This window comes from Drosophila biarmipes, unplaced genomic scaffold (assembly GCF_025231255.1).
Source record: "Drosophila biarmipes strain raj3 unplaced genomic scaffold, RU_DBia_V1.1 ptg000012l, whole genome shotgun sequence".
NCBI classification, from domain to species: Eukaryota; Metazoa; Arthropoda; class Insecta; order Diptera; family Drosophilidae; genus Drosophila; species Drosophila biarmipes.
The window spans coordinates 506906-512229 of record NW_026114531.1 but is presented as its reverse complement, the minus strand read 5'-3'; the positions used below and the strand labels follow the sequence as shown (position 1 = coordinate 512229).

The 5324-nt window shown below is 36.4% G+C and overlaps 1 protein-coding gene across 1 annotated transcript in view; it reads right to left on the bottom strand.

Annotated features, from left to right (window-relative positions):
• LOC108036830 (probable cytosolic Fe-S cluster assembly factor GD17698) overlaps nucleotides 1-4747 on the bottom strand; it is a 38646-nt gene extending 33899 nt beyond the window's left edge. Inside the window, exon 1 of the mRNA XM_050889992.1 lies at nucleotides 4736-4747. The gene's annotated coding sequence lies outside the window, so the exon portion shown is untranslated. The remainder of the gene's footprint in view (nucleotides 1-4735) is intronic.
• Between the last annotated feature and the right edge of the window lie 577 nt (nucleotides 4748-5324).

Genomic DNA, 5324 nt, shown 5'->3' with positions numbered 1-5324 from the left:
AACTGCAGGGGTATACAAACTTCGCCGAAGTGAACTTTCGTTTTTGTTTAAAATGTGTCCAATTAATATGTATGCATATTTCAAGTAACCCAGCTACATATATGGATGTTCGTACAATTAGCGTTGGTCTGTTAACCACGAAAGTGGAATGATCGAATTTGGAACATTGGGCTCTTCTTATTTATTAAAATGCTTAATTGTTTAGAAAAAAATCTTTGGATCTATGTAGGTAGACCTCATGTTTTAAATATTGCAAATGGCATTTCGAAAATCGTGTCCTCGCTATTTTGTTAACTGCAATATAGACATAAACGGCATTTGGGAATGTTTTTATAAAATTTCTTAACAGAGGGAAAGAAAAGGAAATTATATTGAGACATCTGACATCTTTTTGCAGTCTAACTAATTAAGAAATGGGATAATTGGATAATTATGCATATGGACTTGCCCTACTAATCCAGTGCACACTGGCCCAATGCCCAATATTCTTGCATTAACTAGAAAAATAAAGCTACAGACTTGAAACTTGGCACACTATATATGTAGGTTTTATATATGCATAGTCTGCGCATTTTATTTTATACCTTCCTTTCCGCCCCATAGAAACTAATGCGCCATGGGACAAAAATTTACAAAACATTCATGAAAATTGGCCCAATATATCCAATAAATTTTAAATATTTATAAAATCACTTTAATCCGAACTTAACAATGCATCTTGAACAATGTTATATATGTTGATGTACTTCGAAGAGTAAAAACAAGTAGGCCAACGATTTACAAGTGTAGGTACATAAATTAAGCAATTATAATCTACTCTGGTAGGAAGGTAGCCTTACGTTTTAATCCCAGTTGAAACTACGAAGGGCAAAAAAAAAAAATTTTTTTACCGACTCAATACGGACGATGCGCACTTGATATTGAGGACTCCAAACCGACGAACAAAATTCCAAAATAGGACGGACAAGGGAGGTAAATAATAATTTGGTCGTATAAGGGTCTTAAAATTCTTTTGACCGACGCTGTATAAACCCAAGAACACCCATGGCTTTGTTAACAGTGGACATTATGTGACAGTCAAATTTAAATTTAGGGTCCAGAAGACACCGGGTCGAGAGGCGTATTTTTAAGAAAGTAACTGATAAACATAAGAGTACCCCTATAAAAAGTCATAACGTTGCATTTAAAGCAGTTCAAATTTAAAAGGTTGTACTCACAACATTCATGAAAACAATCAATATCTGACTGTAAGTTAAATCCCGACGCTATATCATTATATTATAAACAAAGCTTAACGTCATCAGTATGCTTAAGGGAAGATCGTTAATAAACAAAGTAAACAGAAAAGGGCCCAAATACCTAACCTGAGGCACTCCAGATGTTACGTAGATTAATTTTGAAACAGCATTATTGAATATAACCCTCTGACCATTCAAGTAACTTGAAATACAAGTTAATTGATTACTACGAAACCCAAGCTGATCTAATTTGAATAAAAGAATAGAGTGGTTTACGGTTTCAAAGGCCTTACTAAAATCTGTATAAACATCTTCAGTCTGCATTTTTTTTATTAAGTCCATTTATTACAATAGATGTCAATTCAAGAAGGTTGGTGGTGGTCGATCTTCGCCTAACAAAACCATACTGACACGGTATAACGATATAAGCGTGGAACATAAATGTTGCAAATGAGAATGGATAATACGCTCAAATGCTATAGGAATCGAAGACAATTTAGAAAGACCTATATTTTAGGAAACCCCCCTCTCCCCCTTTTTTATGGAGTGGAATAATAAAAGAGTCCTTCCAGATAGTAGGAAAACTGAAATAGACAAATTAAAAAGTTTAAGAATCGGTTTACAATCAGTTAGCATTTAAATAGCCTCTTTCCACTGAAAACTATCCAGCTTACGTCATAAGTTTAACAGAGTGTTATTGTTATTTAAGGAACCCGCGAGCAAACCATAGGAGTAAGCGGGAAGCAAATAGGCGATTAACGCTTTGCCTCTGATCTATAAGATATAAGACATGTAAACTAAAATTTTAAAATGGAAAGAAAAACACAGAAACCACGCCAAGGTAAAATAAATATATTCGTATGTGATTTGCTTCTTTGATTTCAAATTTATAATAATAAAATATTTCATAATAATAATATTCTATATGGTGAAGGCAGAGAAAGAAGAGGAAAAGCCGGCCGCTCGCACAGAGAAAGCTGGAGAAGCCATCACCAGCCATTGCCAAGGTGCTGGGTTGGGATTTCCGGAATATCGAGAGTTGGAGTTGAGCAGAATGCGTAGGGAAGATCCTTCCCACTACAAGTATACACAACAAAAGACACGTTTAACATTCATATTACATTTTTTAATTCCTATACACCAACCTATTGTATTTGTATTTATACCCTTGCAGAGGTTATAATATTTTAGTCAGAAGTTTGCAACGCAGTGAACGAGACGTTTCCGACCCCATAAAGTATATACTTTCTTGATTAGCGTCACTAGACGAGTTGATCTAGCCATGTCCGTCCGTCTGTCCGTCCGTTTCTATGCAAACTAGTCTCTCAGTTTTAAAGCAACTGGGCTGAAACTTTCCCATAAGTGGTCTTTCTATTGCAGGTAGTGTAAAGGTCGGAACCAGCCAGATCGGACAACTATATCTTATAGCTTAGTCAATATTACCATTCACCAAATGAGAGAGAATCAAATGGTTAGGATACTTTTATGAAGCTCAAGAAATGGTAGGTGAACAAGCCTACATTGCAGTTTGTACATGCGACAGGGTCTAACAACCATGGGTGATGAGAAGGGATTCCAAGTAAGAGCCGCATAATCTAGTTTTAGATCGCACAAATGCAAAGTTTGGTGTAGGGATCCGTGAATAGTGATGCGTTACGTTTCACAATTCCGAACATGGCATAGGCCCTGGGCATGATATAATCTAAGTGTGCTGCGAACCTACATTTCAAGTCAAACACACCTAGATCCAAGGATTCCTGCCAAGGTCCCAGGTCCCCTCAGGAAGGCCAGACGTTGCCAAATAGGAATCGGAGAATTTTCCATTAATATTAATTCTATAAAGACGATGGTATAAATATGATTTTTTCCAGTTTAGTAATGTCGAATGTATACCCGAGCAGACCAGTTTTAGATCACTAAAACTAAAACTATTAGATCAAACTCGCATTGGGAAGTGGCAAGGTACACTTGCTCCGCCTTTGTCCGCATTTAACGAATTATTCTTGCGTTCCCAATGTTTTAGGCCCGCAAATTGCCTCCAGTAAAGTCGTGATTCTAATATAGAATTTATCATGCAGACTAGGATTGACGCATTCCTGAAGTTTCCTAGATACTTTTAGTAAAGAGTAACTAGTTGTTAAGATCGGAGCCAATGTCGCAGATTGTCATGCGAAACAGGCAATGACAACTCCAGCTGATGTCGTTGTTGCTCTGATTGTGATGAAAAGCTTACTTAGGGCGGTAATCTTGATAGAATCTGGTGACACGGCCTCTCCAATGAGCGTTCAATGAACGTCAGACAAAACAGAAAACAAAGAATGTAGCTGATGATGTTTTTGATGTGGGAGTGGCGGGCGCACAGTATGTGTGAGTAATGGTAGTAGCTAGCGATATGGAAACCAGTGGATGTTTACATTGCGAACATGTAGCATAAAGACGAGTAAGTTGATCATAAAAATTTGCCGTAGTCAAATCGACACCAGAGGCGCCGAATATTTTTCAGTCCGATGTATGATAATTGTGCAAATGCATAATTCCCATCAACAATCGGCCTATCGGCCTGTCGATGAATCTACTGACTTTGATTGAATTGGGTCAGAACGCATCACTAAAAATAGTCTGAAAGTGTTGCTCAGGTATTCCTAATTTAAAATAATGCATTCTTCTGAAGCAACAACACAATTTATGACTAGAGTATTGCAGACTATGGTGGCCGTATCCACATCTTCTTTATTTGCAACATAATCACACACAAAATCAGACATTACGTGCGCTTTGAATCTACCAAAAAGTAGGCATTTATTGCTTAAAGTTGTTTACAACAAAAGCTTGAGCAATTATTTGCCTCTTGTGTTTGGGATTTTTTTGAATAGTTCCTGGCGGTCATGGTTGCCTTGACGATAATTTGAAAGGCTGGAGCCAATGGTTTCACCACTTTTATGCTGACTGACATTTCTATTGTCAGTGATAGAATTGAGAAAAGCCTTTAGAAACTTTGAGCCTAATTCCAGACTCTTTAAGTCCTAAACGCGCGGGAATATTGTTGAAATATTATGAGAGCGTCTCATCGGTCAGTGTTTGACAAATCTGGAATTTTGATGAAATATGATGAGAGCAGCTTTCCAGAGAGCGTTTGACGAATGTCGCGCAAAACAGACAAGGACAACTTCAGCTGACGTTGTTGTTGCTCTGTTGTGATGAGTGCAAATTAAATTCCTTGTATGAAGATAATTTAAAAAAATGCATTTTTTATTTTAAAACTCGGGTGTTAGGCCATTATATTTAAAACACAATTAAAACAAGAAATTTTTAATACTTGTGAACCGATCGCGGTCTCTGACAAAATAGGACTCACTCCTTTATTTTCAATCTAATCCAATGAACCTCAACGAGGAGCTTTTCTTCTTGAACTTTAGAACTTCAATTTAGAACTTCAAATTTAGATTAAAAGCTTAAGATGATACTGTCGCATTTCATTGTGAAATACAATAGCTTACCGATGCAATTCGATGGGAATTTGAAACGAAAAAGGCTCCACTGGTTGAGCTTCAAAGGGAAACTGATGTTTACTTTAATTTTTATTTGTTTAACTTAAGTAATACCCAGGTAATATTTCCAAAGATTTACATTTTTCCTGGTATATATCTTTGGTGATTTAAAACTTATAACCTCCTTCGTTTGGAAATAGCATTTTTGAATTGGTTTTGAATTTCGAATTAAATTTTATTAAAATCGGACGACTATATCATATAGCTGTCATAGGAACGATCGCAAAATTAGTGGAAAAATAATATAAAACAAATTATAGCTCTGGGGCTTTTTGACCTCTAAACAAAGATAATTGTTTAGAGGAGATGCTGTTTTGCAGCCTACTTCGGCCTGTTCTAATTAATTAAAATAAAAAGACCTAGCTTTCGTTTTGGAGATCGTGTACTTCGAAGTTTTAGTGCAAGACGAGAGAAGAGTATAGTAAGTGTTGTACAGTGTTTGTTTTCAAGGTTTTACATGCGTACTGTTTAACTGGTGCTGTTAGCGCAACACAGATGCTGCACAGCAGTTAGCAAACTTTAAGTTATATTTACAAAC